Raw genomic sequence first — 16834 nt, forward strand, 5'->3', positions numbered from 1 at the left:
TTGGGCTATAGGGATCATTCGAGAAATTTAAAACAAACTTGGCTTCAGAATTGGTATCCGGATAATGATGCAAGTTTGTTCCAGAGTTTGGCAGAATCGAAATCCTCTTATGGATCGCCACTGACCTCCTCGATCGGCTATGTTGCAGCATTTTGTTAGAACTTTGTCGCGTTGGGAGAGATGCGATGTATCCCATCATTAAACATGATGGAATTTATAACCATTGGCTCGTCAGACCATTCGAAAACTCGGAGATTGTGAGCGTGGGGCTTCGAAACGAAGACCCTTGAAAAGCTATACAATGATAAATGTATACAAACCAAAACTATGATTGTAAATTTGTGAGCGTCATTTTGTACGACAACTTACGAATCTTTCTTGTGTTAGGTATACCATAGACGCGCCTTCGTGTTGCCATTGTGCCTGAAGTCAAAGAGAGTAGGTTGGGATAACCTTTGTGATGATATTTTATATTAAAGGTTGTTATGCATTACTGTGTACCGTGCGTGCTATATTTTCAAGGAAGCGTGAGCCTGAATACATTTCACTCTTTGTCTAGGGATTGTTGTCCATTTTAGCCAAGTAGGCTCAGTGTTATAGTCGAGTCCATCACAAGTCTAGTCACAAGTCCCTTCACAAGGCCATTTATAAGTAACAGGGTGAACAATGACACAGAAGAAACAGTGTGAGCAATGACAAAGAACGCTTGTATCACAGTTCATTTGAAACGCTTGTGAATTGGCTTGAGACCGAATGACTTGTATTAAATGGACTTGTGCTGGATTTGCAGGGACTTGTGATGGACTTAATTACAACACTGCCAATCTGCAGTGCAGCCGATCCGTGCAATGATGGAAATTGGACTTAAAATTAAAAAGAAGAAGATCCGAATAATGTAGAAGATCATTTCACGCTATAGGCCGCAGGAAAGACCAGAGGCGTGCATGTAGATATAAGAAATAGGGGTTCATATGCATACTTGTTGGCTTTCGCACTTATATAGACATACTCAGCAGGAAAAGCTGGTTTGCCTTTTTGACACTTTTACTCAGTTTCCATGGGCTTAGCAAAGATTATCAAACTATGAATGTCAAGCACCACCATCTATAATATAGGTAAAATTAGCTCAATGTAAAAGTAACATGTCCCTGAAATATCCATTATATTGTGTGGATGCACTGCCATAAATGGTCGTCGAGTTTACCTTTTTTCTAGGACTAATAAAAAATTTAAAAAAAAGGTACAGCTTAGTTGGTTAAAATTCGTAATTTTTTTTCGCTTGAAACATTTGTCTCCAACGTCTTCGACCCAGGCGCAAATCGAGACCAACCATTCGGGTTGACTTTGTGTGTTCGTGTATTGTGCTGGTATGGTACAATTTCGGGATTGTTTATGTTTAATTTTTAAAATTTGATTTACACAAAATGAACAAAACGATTTATTGAACAATTTTAAGATGCGCTGCCATGACAACAGTTGAGTAAAACTATACTGCATGTAATTGTAATCAAGGTTGTTAATGTTATCTATCAAGAGTAGAATGTTTGATCAAACTCATAAATGATACATCGAGGTCCATGCGAGCATCTATTTCATTATTTCACTGATGAATTCATAATACGAGGAACCTTTTACTGAAGATTCCGTTTGGTAAATTGGCGCCATTCGCTCGTCTGCCGAAGCGCACAGCCTTATCGTTTGTCGGGAGTGATCGCTCTCTGTTCCTCAGTCTCCTGGAAACGGAAAACTGCTGTCGGTTACATTGGTGTGTGTCATCACAGCCTGCCACCGAAACTGGTTGGGCTTTACGAGACATTTGTATTGTAACTGACAAGCAAGATGCATTCGCTGAAAGTACACCGCCTGTTGATCTAGTATGGAGAGATGATAGTGGATCAGCGATCCAGGGGAGGCGAGATGGAATTCTCATCTAGTCTCGGTCATTGAAAACTCAAAAGTATAGTAAAAAAACCTATCAGAGGAATAGATTTTTGCGAAACCTTTGGAAACTCGCTTTCAACACTATTGGTTTCCTCCAAAAGAATTAAAGGCTAGTGAAGACAATGATATTTCAGTTGAAGTATGCCCAACGGAGTCGTGAATGCACACCCATTGTGTCCCACACAGCCTCATATTCCCGTGTGCATCATTGGCATTTCTTTTGAAGGCTATTTCGAAAATAGAACGATGATTATTCACGAGTGAATAAACTGACGTCACACTTGGGAGAATCTTTATCTTTATATCTGCACTTTATTCGTCAATCTAATGTGTTTTTTCTGCAGTCTTTTCTTTGTGAGTGAGATTTCTTATTTTCTTTTAGTGTGCTGGACCCAAATTGCATTCCTATCAGAGTTTAGAGTTTTCACATAGGGTTGAATTTGGCCACGGAGCATTGGACAGTAGTTTTGAGAAATCAAGTTTTAAGTTGGTCAATTTTTGAAATAAATTTCGCCTAATTTGGAGCGTAATGTTCACCACGTTTAATACAGAAAGTGAGCCACGATCTCACACTTCAAAAATGCACCAATTACAGAATATTAGAATAATTAATTGCGGAGTAATTAATATCCATGGAAATATGTCCGTTCAGGAATACAAGCTGTTCGCGCGTTATGTTTTTTGGTGCAATTAGAAAACTGAAACGCCCAGACGTGCCTTGTTTTTGCCGCGGTGAACACCGAGCTTTCAACGGCGATAACGGTTGAATTCGTCTCCCGCGAAAACTCAAAACATGATTTAGGTGACATTTTTCTCGTGATTGATTTTCCATGATTTTGGTGATTGTAATTATTAGGACCAAAAAGTCTAGCCAGGGCGTTGTTTGCAATAACAGTGGATTCTGGCCTGAAAAAAGAATGTTGAAAAGCAATGTTTTTTTGGCCACATTCGTTCCTTCATGAAAACTCGGACGGCATTTCGTTTTCCCAATTTTTATAGAAAATTTACACTAAATATACATTGAAAGTTTGCCTAAAATTAAATTACGACAACAGTTTCTGAACATATTACGAACACTGCAAAAAGTGGAAAAGGGCACTTAATTACCCTAAAATTGCCCTGGAAGTTTCCCCTTATCTGAATACAGTATAAAAGAATGGATATTTGCTCAATACAGTTTAATTGAATTTTTTTCAACTCCATTTTTTCAACAGTAATGAACACCATTTAGTGCGAAGCCAAGTGTCAACGTTTTTGTGTATTTTAATTTAAAACAAGCAAAAATAATGTTAATCTCTCCCGTTTATGCAGTTCAAACCTTTCGATATTTCTGTCAGTAAAGAACTATCAGTTCGAAAATAGCCCTAATAGTCCCAATTCTCCGATTTCAATATGATTTTACCCTCACTCGTAATAAACGGCTCACTGTTATTGTTCCAGTATTTCAGTCAATTAGATTTTTCATTTCGTGTTGTATTGAATCAATTTTGCCTTCTCTTAGCAGTAAAGCAGATTTTAGTTTATTAAATAAAGTATATTCTAAATTTTTGTATGGTAACCAAAGGTAACAAGTGACCACAGTGGTAGTGCGAAGTGTTATTTCGGGTGACATGGAGATTAAGCCATTCAGCGCGATTCCTTCTCTATCCATGGCACTGAGTTTTATAAATGAGTTACAGATATCAGTTTCCAGTTGTAAATAGGCCTTTAATGTTTGCGTAGCTATCATTAATAGATGATTCATTTGCCTTGCCCGCGCGTGTCTACTCCACTCGTAAATTCATTCTGGTTGTAATTTTTGGAAAGCCACTAAACACAGGAAACACAAGCGCTTTAGGATGGGCCTATCGTTCATGTTGGGACACGACCGCGTTAGGAGTATCGCAGGGCAAATGTTTTAATTGAATATAGCATTCAACCTCTTATTATTATATCGTCTCGTTGTTCAGGGCTTTCGTGAGAAGGAAAACCGAGCATTCAATTGTGAACATTGTTTTCTTTACCTAGTTTATAATATGAAATTATATTATCTCCGGTTGCCAAATATATTTTGTAATCAGTATTGACGTTGGCCCCTTTCACACAGGCTTTAAAAATCTGTAACGAGTGCTTACGTCATGAGATGACGTGAAAGAGATTTAGGGGGTAAAGTTAATGATACTGTATATTTCCTTGAGAGCGTGCATACACTACTCGTGCCAATGTAAGTCCCCATCTGTCTGAAATCGGCTGCGTCACGTATTCTCGTGGTAGTTCTATTCTGGTGTTTCTTCCTGATTGCACAGAGTGTCCGGCACAGTCAGCAGTCTCGTAAGACGGTTAGACCTAAGCACTTAACCCGTGCGGAACAAAAAAGCTTTTCTTGCGTCTTTCTGTTTTACATGTACGAACATGATTTGTTGCCTGAGGCCTGCTTTCCTGCGTCTTGTTAATAGAGGGGTCCCAATACGACGCGTTTAGCATCGATCTGCGCACTTCCGCGTTTGAAAACGAAAGTTTTAAGGCTGATCCCTTGCCATTCATTTAGTGCTAAGTTACAAGTGTTGATACGTCTTTTGCTCCTGTTTATTTTCAATGAATGCTAAAACGCACGCACAAAAAACAAAACAGTACAAAACAAAACAAAAACAAAGACACAAAGAAAAAATTAAAAACAAACAAGATAAGTGCCTTATAATTTGTTTCTGTCAGTCTATTCATTCATGATGAAAACATTTTGGGTAGGGTTTCAAACATTACAACCAAGCGTTTACCTCTAGGGTCTGTCATATTTAATAACATAACACTCGTATTAATACAAAAAACTTCAAACACCTCATTTGGAAATCAAATCTTACGCCCTTTACTTGTAAATTGGACCAAATAATGCTTCACAAAAAAGATTGACCCTGATAATTTTGCTAACATTCTGTTTCGAAAAATAATTTAGTTCAGGCACTATTTTGATTAAAAGCATCGAATGCGGTCAGCCTCTGTTTTGTATGAAATGTTTGCCTGGTCGATCAGATATCATTTTTGTTTCTGCTTATTCAACAATAAAAGATTATCGCTATGTCATTTTGCATCCAAGTTATAGTGAAATTAAAATTGGAGCAATCGGTGGGTTAACATTAGCAAATCTGTCAATGTCACCTACGCGATATTTATCCTGTAATTCTAATCCTAATGTCCATTTTCGACAGACCTTCAAAGTAAGCGATTGTGTTACCCATGCATTCTTTCGTCTGTGTGCAGGAATACGCCTCTTTGTCCAAATGATAGTATGAAATTCTCTATTTTGAATTTCCAGGCCTTTAAATTAGAAAATCTAATAATGAATACTAACAATGACCGTATTTATAGAGCCAAATTTTCAGGAGATACAAGGCGGTTATTATTATCCCAGCTCACAGATATTCCCAAACTCTCTCTGCTCCGTGGGGAGTGGATAGCTCAATGCTGCCATTTCAGGCGCAATCTGCTAAAAACACCTTAACCACTCAATCCTCACAGGTACCTACTCCTGGGTGGAGACAGGCAAGTGGGAGTACCGTTGACTTGCTCAAGGTCGCAACCAGTAACCATCAACTGGATTCGAACCCCCTCCCCCGATACTGTGTTCGTTAGCCCTAACCAAATTACCACAGATCAAATTCATTTCGAGGTGTCTGAAAGGGTCGTAACAGTCCAGAACCTGTTTACATTGACGCTGTTTTAATATGTTTTGCCAGAGTTGTATTCAGACAACATAAACTGCAGGTCAGACCTGAAACCGTGAGTTGGGGACCTTGTAAGAATTACGTAGGGCCTCCTTTCGATTCTAATCAATGTGCAGTTTCCCATCGCCCCCCTTGATTCTATTCCATTCATCGTTTCCTGCTAGAATTCTTTGACACAAACTGCAGAATTACTTTACTTTTTACCTTCAAAGTCGTGGCGCGAAATTCAAAAGACGTTGTTGGAGCAATAAACGACAGCAGACAAGATATTTGAGGTACGAATTCCTTTAAAATACTTGATGCAAAAATCGGAGTTCAGTTTTTAAATTAATCCAGTTCAGAAAAAAAGTACAAGAAGAAAGCACACGCACTGCATGTAGACAATTTGTTGTTACAATAATTACACGTCCACGTATGAAAATAATTATCAATAGGAGAAACTTTTTCTGCATTTTCCATGTCAAACTTGGCAAAACACACACGATGCTTATGCTTGGCAGTGGGGTATTGGGTGTGTTGGGAGGAGGAGCTGATATAGTGATGGAACCCAATGTCTTGGGGGACTGCGTCGTGCTTGTATATCTCGATGAGTTGAACTGCTTGCCAGTTGATGACGTGACCATTGATGTGTGAGTGTTTGACAATCGCTTATTTTTCGTAGTCACCTCTGCGTCCATGGGCGATGTGCACTTTGAGTCTGGTAGGCAAGTCCAGGCAAGTCCCGGCCAGTCTCGCCTATGTACCGCTTCCCACATTCGCAGGGAATCCTGTAGACATCAGCTTTCGTCTGATGGTCTTGCTTGCTCTTGTGGGTCTGTAGGGTGGCTTAAAGTTTCTTGGCTGCAGTGTAGAATACTCTGATGTTGGCTTGGTGAAGGATGCGTTAGATCTTGTAGGATGCATTTCCTATGTATGGTAGGGTCACTGTTGCCTTGTACGAGGGTGGTTGACTTTGGGTATAGGAGACCCGAGAGACAGTAGACTTTGGTTCTTGATCTTGGCAGTAACCGTTGTGCTTGAGGGCTCTTGAGATGTGCTTGAGTTCTTCTTGTATGTGTTCTTGGTCGCAAATCTTGTAGGCTCGCTGCACCAGGGCACGGTTGACTGAACGACGCGATGTGCAGGTAACGGTCTGTGTGGGTCGGCTTGCGGTAGACGGCATGCCCCAGGGATCCAGGAGACCTTGACATCTAGGAAAGGAATGGAATTCCTCTCCTCTTGCATCATGGTGAACTTGGTGTTGGAATGCAGGTCGTTGAGGTGATCCTGGAACGCTTGCAGGTGCTGGGGGCCATGTGGCCAAATGACGGTGTCGTCCACATAGTGTAGCCAGGTACTTGGGCGGTGATATGCTGTGTCAAGCACTGTATTCTCGAGGACTTCCACAAACATGTCAGCCAGGACCGGGGATAGAGGAGATCCTGTGGAGGTCCCAGATATGACTGTTTGAAGAACTTGTCCCTCCATCTGAAGCTGGATAACGAGACGCAGTGTTACATAACCTCTCTACTCATACTAGTCTTTTGTAACCGTTCGCTGAATGCGAAAGCTGTATGATTCTTTTTGTTTGCATGGAATGTCTCGTTCAGCATGTAAGGCCTAATAGTGGGCTGTTCTGTCTCGGTCGGAGTCAATTATGGCGAACGTGCGTGAGCATAGTTTGAGGTCCGCACACCTGTTCCAAAGAAGGCTACATTGCTGCTTGGATCTACCTGTGGGCTTACCGGTGGTGGTTGGTTCTCGTGGTGACTGGAGTCCATGCTGGTGTGGCGGTCCTGTTCAGGGGGTGCAGCCTTGATGGCTGTGCTCACCGTTCTGCACCGACCGGGTAGCTGTTTTTATTTTTCGTAAGTTAAAATTACTGTCTTGTATTAACCCTAACCCTCCTCAATCCTTCACCTGTTGGAGGACTGAGGAGTGTTAGGGTTAATGTTTTCCTTTGCTTGGCCGAGTTGTGTGTTTATAAAATGTTACCTTAACGTTTTTTGTGCATGGCTGCTTTATTAATTTTGTTTTGCTTGGCATGGCCGTTTCTAATCTCGCTAATGCAAGCCCATTGTTTTGTTATATGTGGTTTATTTTGTTAATTGAAATTATGTAAATAATTCTATGCATTGCCCAGTTGTTGTGCATATTTTCTGTGTTTGAGTTGGCAACCTCTGGTACATAACACGCAGGTTAGCAACAGGTCATGGATTTGGTCCAGGGATAGGGCTGTGCGCTCAAAGAGAGTGCAGTCTTGCTCTAAACGTTCTTTGGCAATGACGCAGGCCTTGCCTGTGGGGACGTTGGTGAAGAGGGAAACGACATCAAAGCTAACCATGATGTCGTCAGGGCTGAGGTGAAGCTGCTTGATCATCTGAACAAACTGATCAGAGTTGGACACATGATGCGGGGATTTACCCACCAAGTGTTGGAGAATTGCGGTAAGGTGCTTGGCGGTGTTGTAGGTGGGGCCTCCTCTTGAGGCAACGATGAGACGGAGTGAGGTGCCAGGTTTGTGTATCTTCGGGTGACCAAAGAACCTGGGGCAGGTGGAGCTGGGCGTTTCTGAACTGTCTGTACAGTTGGTAGGGGATGGCATCGGAGTGGTAGAGTGCCAACAACTTGCTGGCGATCTTCCGTTCAACAGACGGAGTGGGGTCTTTCTGCAGGGGGGCGGAAAGTAGGGGTGGAGAGCATGTCAGTGACCTTACTGACATAGTCGGACTTATCCATGACTGCTGTTGCATTACCTTTGTTTGCTGGCAGGATGTGGATGGACTCATCTTGACGTAGGTTCTTGAGCGCTGTGAACGCTCTCTGACTCGGGGCCACTTGGGGCCTACTTTTTGTTGAAAGCTTGCTGAGATCGAAGGTGCTGGGCCCGGCTTGGTTGAGGTGGAAAAAGAGATATAGGGGATCGCCTATTCCAAATAAGGTGTTTGGGGCACAGCTTGGCAATTTTTTTAATCTGCTTTTGGCGAGTAGTCTTGTACGCATTGAGTCCAGATGACTGCAGGTGAGGGCTTGAATCTTGGAGAAATCTCTGGGCTGGACTGTATCTCGGAGGGTCTGCCGAGAGGTCTTGAGCTGCTTGTCCAATGATTCTGGCAGACCCAGTGCCCCATCGAGCCCTGCACTCGGGGCACTCAGGCGCGGTAACAATCAACCAAGATCTCCGAACAGGCTCCCCTGTATTTCTGACCGGTGATCACGCCATTCAATTCATTATCCACGCCTCGGGCGTCCAAGTTCACCGAACGTCACATTGTCGAAATTCTACACGCTCCTTTAATCTAAGTCCGTCTAAATCCGTCTCTGGACGCTCCCTACCTGCAATTTCTCTAGTTTTGCAATGCATGCGGAATGACCTTCATTTCCCAGGCTTGTAATGATATGGCCGTAGTTCTCTTAACTCAAGGATACAAACGGCCGCTTTGAACATAGTACAATGTAACAAGGTTCATTATTCATTTCTTGGCAAATACGGTAGATGGGGGAGCCTCTCTCCACTCCATGCCTCCGGGATCTAGGACACTGCCTTTCGAGGCAAACATATCGACGTCGTAGAACTCCAAGCGGTGTTCAACACTCTTTGCCACTTAGGTTCCGCTCGAGTCCAGAGTGACGCCTCAAGGACAGTAGCGTACATCAATTGTCAGGGTGGCACTCGCCCTCATCAACTCCTGCGCCCTTGCGTGGCAGCTCTTCACATGGGCGATCGATCAGGGGATCTGGCTGGCACAACATGATGCCGGGCGGTTGATACTTCGACTGAGGAGCTTCTCTTGGTGAGTGCTCGCTCTTGTGACACCCGCCTTATGTTCCTTTTAGTAACTGAAAGGAACCGCTTCGAAAAGAAGGACGAACATGGCGGTGGGCTCGCAGTGCATTGTGGAGGGTCAAGGGGCAGTATGCATAATCAAGTATTTTCAGCGAATTGTAATAGGCACATGGGAAATTTGCATATGTAGGCTGGGCAGGGGTAAGTATCTCTAGGGGACCCGACCCACTCCATGTGGGGGAGGAAACTAGTTCTAGTGTATTTTTCAGGCAAAAAAGTCCACAACTTTCACCCCGTCCAGCAAGGCCACACATCTCCTTTTAAAGGGAGCGTTAGAATTGTACAAGACGCTGAAAGAGGGGTTGAATGACGAGAACAGGCTCTATACACGCCACCAGCAATCATACATCTCCCTTGGTTACTTTGACAACAGAGGTGGAAGCTTGTCCCTGGAAAAGTACGATGCGAGGCTGATCATCCCACCAGGCATAATTGCAGCAGGCCCTCCGAAGATGGTATACCTCTTCACCAGCCCCCCTCCAGAGACGGTCGAGGGGTTTGATTCAAAAGAGATCTCCCTATCACCGGTGATACAATGCGGTCCTGAAGTGCGGAACTGACTTTCCCTCATCACGCTGCAATAACACGAGAGATCACCACAGAGATTCGGATGTGCCATAACAGTGCCCAGGTTTTGTATGGTGTCAACTGTGCCCTGTTTTTTTTTAATGGTATGAACTGTGCTCAGGTTTTTATCGTGTCCACAGTGACTAGGTTTTTTATGGTGTCCACAGTGCCTAAGTTCTTTTATGGTGTGAACAGTGCCTAAGTTTTTTTTATGTGTGATCTTAATTTAAGTGCACCGGGAGGTCTTCGGGTAGGACAGCAGCATAGCAAATTTGTTGTAATTGCTGAAGATTTTTTTTCTGGTAGAATGAAATTGTTTTTCTATATTTGGGCAACATAGTCTAATTGGGGTCATCAAGGGAGGTTCTGGGACTCGCAACTGTCATTATTTTCAAAAGTGGCCCCATTGCTGCTTTTTCTTTCTTTTTTTAGGAAGGGGGAATCCCTTACACTTCCTAGGAATGCCATTACTGTCTGCAGTCACACTCACATTCTTCAGCTTGAGGCGCACGTTCTTAGCAAATCATGACATCCTATTGGTCGAAGAGGTATGTAACGCGTGCACACCACCTGTCCGCGAGCGTTATCACCTGCATGACTTCTACTTTTGATTGCCGAAATGTTTCATAGTCATGTGTAGTTCTATTTGTCAACCTACTGCGCTATGAAACATAATTAGACCGAAGCCTACGATAAGGAACGATAATATAATGAATATAATATATGTACATGTATAATGAATTATAGTTTGACCCTTCATTTGGTTCCGACAATATCTAATTTGTAATCAGATATCTGCTTCACTTAGATACAAATAATCAACCAGGAAGCAATATGGAAGCAACCGTGGAATTCCAGAACCTTTCACTTCAAGACGCCTAGTTCTCATGGCGTCTTCTTTTAGTTCACGATCTGTTTTGTGATTTAGGCATTTACCACGGAGGCGAGTGAGCTGATTCTCTCAAAACCATTCTGCCACTGTATCCAGGACAAGCAACGGTGAGTGGCAAAATTTACGCTTTGGAAAAATTACAAAAATCAGAAACCTGGACTTTTGAAATACTTCGTTTGCATTATGTATTCACTTTGATATGATTGTTTCAGCTTAATCAAAGCATTATGAAGGACCCTCCTCTAATTTCTACCGTACTTTAACCCACATGCTTATACACCATTCCTTGTATGCAGCTTTTGCAGTTAAGCTGCATCCTTTTATTTTCAAACGAGATCATCCTGCTAACCAATGAGCCAGTTCGGTATTTTCAAAGAGCCAAGGTCTTTTAGAAACAAAGCGTGCGTGCGCGTGAGTAAGCGTATGACTGTGCTGATAGGACAGACTATTATGCGTTCATGTATTGCTATTCCTGAATAGCCTTGTACTGGGCATGCGCTGATGGAATACCAAACTGGCTCATTTATCTTACGTGAAGTGTATGTCAAATCTTGGGCAGATGCATTTTGTAGTTGGAGGTATAGATTCAATGTACAGACAACTTCATTGTGTCCCTGTATTCGTCTTTATTTTGGGCACCAGCTCCAGCTCCCCGCGATGAAGTCAGGGTAAGATAAGTGAACTGCAGTTTCAAAACAAGTTTCGATCATTTTTTCACATTAAAATTGATACGGATATTGCATACATTTTACAGTTCGTCAAGTTCTTTTCATTTTTTTCTTGTCTTCTCACGAAGGCTGAAGTTGGTGCTGAATTCAGAAGACAAGCTCACATTGTAGACGACATCATTGGCTACACTGGTTGCTTTGGGTTACAAGAGCAAAAGCTGATGGACCTGTGTGAACATCTCGATGCAGATAGAGAGGATGGTAGGAACTGGATTGCACTGGCTGAATGGTTTACTTCAAGAGGTTATCGGTTCATTAGAAAAGCTGAACGCATGGAATGTCCAACCAGGGAGCTACTGAAAGCCTACTTAGGAGTGCGCAGACTGCATGGCATTGTGGATAAAGATGCAATTGAGTACCTGATCAGAGTGTTTGGAGAACTTGGATTGGAAAATGGTGTTGAGATCATTACCAGCTCAATAATACACACCCAAACCCAGGGGCAAACAGCCGTGAGATACCTTAAGATGAACACTACATTTCAAGTTGTTTTCCAAGTACAGTGTATCTCCCAAAGTTTTAAAAAAAAAATTGGAGTAAAAAATGGGGCAAAACGGGTGGAGATCAAAAACGTGTAAATACTATGGATTTAGAGTAAAAAAAACAAGCACATGTCTGTCTGTGGACAGAGCATGTGACTTTCTGCTGTTTCCTTTTTTCGTGATCATTTATTAATTAATCATTTTTGTCTGTTGCCCACTGGATCAGTGTCCTACAGTAACGTCGACCTACTAAATTCCACACAGGACGATGTGCGAATGCTTCTTTATCGTGGGTAAGCGCAACCAGAATGAGCGTGGTGTACCATTGGTGATGCCATTATGACGTCATTTTAATTTCAGCAAAGTGGACTTACATGTACATGTCACATGTGCCTTTACAGTGACTTTGTTCAAAGTCACTGTTACATTTTGAAGTTGTACAAGAACACTGAATGTGATTAGCATGTAGATATAGGGTACCATTGGCGGAAATCAATCAGTCAGCGTGTTATCAGTGTATATTACCCTTCTACATGTATTTGGACAGAATTTATCAGATTATATCCACCGTTTAGTTAATTATTGACTCGTCGACCAGCTCATCAGAAAGCTTGATGACGTGACATGTAATAAGAAAGTTGGATGAGGTGCCTGAGTAATTAGAAAAAATGAGATGATTGGCAACACAATCAAAATCTGACCACCTGATGACACAAGAAGTGTATCCAACATCGTTGTAATCGTGACTTTAGGCTGCTGTGTCTGCAAAATGCTAGAAAAATAATTGCAAAGAGAAAACTTGGATCTTTACAATATTGCTGGAGTGGTCAAGTGTTTCTGACAGTATGAGATCATTTTGGCTGAAAAAAAAAAAACAAGAAAATATTAACCCATGTCCCAGGCTGCCAACTTTATTTATTTATCACCAATCCCCTAACAAAGTCTTGTACATGCATTCAACCCATATCCCGCCGTAGATATCTGTACCAGACAACGGAATGCTGTATTATACTTCAGCATACACACACTGCAAATACATGTACATTGATTTGTTTTCTTTACAAGAAATTCTAAAAGTAAGTTATTTTGTGGTTGGCTTTGACTCAAAATTCTTCCAACGAATAGGATGAGTTAATCAATTGCAATTTTCTTCTAATCTTCACAAGGGTTGGCCACATTTTTTTTTAAATTTCAATTTTTTATTCGCCTTCCCTTACCAAACATTTAGTCAAATTATGCGCTCATTTAGCCACCCACCTCTGTGCAAAATAGGCCTACAAGTTGGACGTCTTTGTGAGCAAAACAACGCGAGTTGGAAGCTACAGTACTTGTCCCAAATTCATGATTTTTATAATTATTTCTACGATCTGTCCCGATTATGGCACCTCGCATTGTAATGAACCTAGGGTCGACAAAATAGTGAGCTCGAGCGTAGTCTAGAGATGATTTTTTTTATACAATAATCGGGCGCGAGTGCGTTTAGTTCAATCATATAGGGGGCGCTGTAACTGACATTGGTGCGCTGTTCAGCATTCGCGTGAAAATGCCCACGTGCGTTGGCTGGCTTTGTAGAGCAAGCAAACGAAAGGTAACTTCATTTTTTGTGTTAAATAAGGAGATGTTTATGCAAAATATGTGCCCAGTGTTCGTTCAATGCACGAGAGATTACTGTGGTTAGTTTTAGCATTGACTTACTACTTCTGGTGACTACTTTTCACCTCTAATCTGAATCAAACTAAGTTGAATATGTTGCATTTGATTTAGCCCCACTAGTGCGGCACGGACTCTCACTCCCGCTCCATCCTTAGCCACACATCCGTATACGCAATTTCGTGTCGGCGTACTGAAAATTTTCGGCGCTTCTACTTATCGTGGGTGCAATTTCTTTTGCATACAGAGATTATCCTTAGCATGCTTAGCCTATCTGCTTTCTTAGCGCCATTTATTGAATGATTTGACTGGGTGAAGGCAAAAAGACTGGAAAATATCAGAACAACAAGAGTGAAATCATTCAATAAATGGCGCTAAGAAAGCGGAGAGGCTAAGGATCATCTCTCTGTGCAAAAGAAATTGAACCCACGATGATAATTATTTCAGTATACCGACACGAAATTGCGTATACGAATGTGTGGCTAAGGATGGATCAGGAGTGAAAGTCTGTGCCACACTAGTAGGGCTACATTTGATTATTCTTACCACCGTCCCTGTACGACATAGTACCGTACCATAACGTGGCGCACTTTGATATTTCGCCCGATGACTCAGTAACCATTGTGTCCTTCCTCCATGCACCAACTTAGAGCACTATTTTTTACCTCCATTTCTCAAATTTCACAAGTGAAATTTCATCACAACCTTTCAATAGACCATAGGGCTACATCATATAGGATCAGGTCAACTCGGACCCAAACCTACTCGTACCCATGCCAACTTGGATCCATGCCAACGAGAACCCACTGCGAGTCAACTCAGACCCACCGAGCCTTATACTGTTTTGGCAAATTTGTGTTAATATTTAAATGTGCAAAGCCTGGCAGCCCCAGCAGCGAGGCTTTCAGCATGGGTCCCAAAATATTCTTGCTTCTAAAGATGTTCTGGTTTGAAACCTTCAATTCTTTTAAGCAGTACCCTAGATAATCATTTACATGTAAACTTTTATCAAATTCTAATCATTCCCGTTTAATCTAGGGTTTACGTATCAATTGAAAAGTTGCAGTGTAAGGGATAATAATTTATCACAATTTAAAACGTTTAATTTCGTCTCGTAAAGAATTTTATACCGTACCATTTAAACGTCAATCTCATGTCTGAGTTTAATAAAGCATTTTCACATTCCAGGTAAATCAAACTTCATTGCCTAAGACAGCACTTTAATTACTTCTGACATTTGTTGGTACGGTTAATGTCTGAAAGTTTCTAAAAAAGCTATAGGATCTGTCAATCATTCAAACTCATTCATGGTGCTGCATGTACCAATGAAAAGGGATTTAAACTGATGCACGTGGTATGGCCCAGGCTCACAAGAGGTGACAAGTTCATTTGGCATCCCTTGACTGAAGTAGGATATGGACAAATGAAATCTAAAACTTAAGATTTTGTTAAGTTTGAATAAAATAATGAAAGGTTGAATAAAATAGAGTCCAAAAGTGTCATTTAGAACACTCTGGTAATTAATCACACAGAAACATTCCTCTGGTTGGGTCTGAGTTGACTCGGGGTGGGTCTGAGTTAGTTTATATGGGTGCGAGTTGGTTGTGGGTCCGAGTTGACTCGAAACCCATTATGCTACACACATGATATACTATGTATGTAGGCCAGTTTTGAGTCAACTCGGACTAAAACCAACTCGGACCCACGCCAACTCGGACCCAATGCCAACTCGGACCCACAACCAACTCGGACCCATAATTAACTTGGACCCATAACTAACTCGGACCCTGCCAACTCGGACCCAACCCAAGGAACATTCAGTTTCTGCGTGATTAATTATTAGAGTGTGCTAAATGACACTTTTTGCCTCTGTTTCATTCAACCTTTCGTCATTTTATTCAAACTTAAGAAAAATCATAAGTTTCAGATTTTATTTGTACGTTTCCTACTTCAGTCAAGGGACGCCGAATGATCTTGCGGCCTTTTGTGAGTCAGTGCCATGCCGTGCGCGTTGGATTAAATCCCATTGCATTGGTACATGCAGCACCATGAATGAGTTCGAGTGATTGACAGATCCTGTAGCTTTTTAGAAACTTTCAGACATTAATCGTACCAACAAATGTCAGAAGTAATTAAAGCACTGTCTTCTGATTCCTGAATAGGCAATGAAGTTTAATTTCCACTGGAATGTGAAAATGCTTTACTAAACTCAGACATTAGACTGACATCTAAATGGTACGGTATGAAGTAAGATTGCACCTTGGGATTTATAGGGACTGGGTCTTTGCCCTACTCCTTTCCTGTAAATGGACGGGTCCACTGTATAGTTATTGTGTGCTTGACACTTTGACCTTTTTTACATGGCACAACTTCTGATCTGAGTTTATATGTTCTCCAGTTCTTAATCTTAGGATATATTAAAGAGGTAGTAGGCCTATTACTGCTTTAAAAACTGAGAATGTTAGTTTTCTGGGTTGGTAATTTCTTGTGTATTAACAAGACCCCTTGCACGGCTCGTCGGAGTTTGCCCAGGCCAAGGACAGGGTGAGTTCATCACCAGATTTTACATTGGCGTCACAGACAGGACTGATTGATACAACACCGTGCAGCGTGTTCGGAAACCATGCCATGGATCCGCAGTACTATTACAGTGTGGAGGCCATGTTGGGAAAGCAGTTTTCTCAAAGGGGCTTTGACGACACTCTGGATGGATTTTTCTCGTGTTTATTGGGTCAACTCTAACTCTTCTTAATATTTGGAGTGCTGGCATTTAACAACAACCAAAGAGAAAGAAAAGAGCAAGCCTAGCTTGACAATAAGTCTTTGCAATCAGCAGGAATGGGTCAGTTGTAGAGCGTGACCACGGCTGTAGAGAGGGAAAAAGTTAAATTGTGAGCAGTAATTTCAATCAGTGTGAATGGGTTACTGTTTTTCCATGTGACCTCGGCTAGGTCTAGACGACAAAAAAATTATAGTCCAAGGAATCAACTATCTGGGAAGGTTTAAGAAGTTTCGTTTGGGGTCTTGTCATAATAATGTGTGTGTTTTAT

The 16834-nt window shown here is 41.8% G+C and overlaps 1 long non-coding RNA gene across 2 annotated transcripts in view; it reads left to right on the plus strand.

Annotated features, from left to right (window-relative positions):
- Nucleotides 1-6156: 6156 nt before the first annotated feature.
- The window catches only part of LOC110988315 (uncharacterized), a 29243-nt gene continuing 18565 nt past the window's right edge, over nucleotides 6157-16834 (plus strand). Inside the window, exons 1-3 of one of the 2 annotated variants that reach the window (XR_015426485.1) lie at nucleotides 6157-7486; nucleotides 9839-11031; nucleotides 11721-13722. This is a non-coding gene — a long non-coding RNA (uncharacterized LOC110988315). The remainder of the gene's footprint in view (nucleotides 7487-9838; nucleotides 11032-11720; nucleotides 13723-16834) is intronic. The other variant, XR_015426486.1, reaches the window with a different exon arrangement.

This window comes from Acanthaster planci, linkage group LG09 (assembly GCF_054643075.1).
Source record: "Acanthaster planci isolate LZ-2023a linkage group LG09, COTS_SCS, whole genome shotgun sequence".
Lineage (NCBI taxonomy): Eukaryota > Metazoa > Echinodermata > Asteroidea > Valvatida > Acanthasteridae > Acanthaster > Acanthaster planci.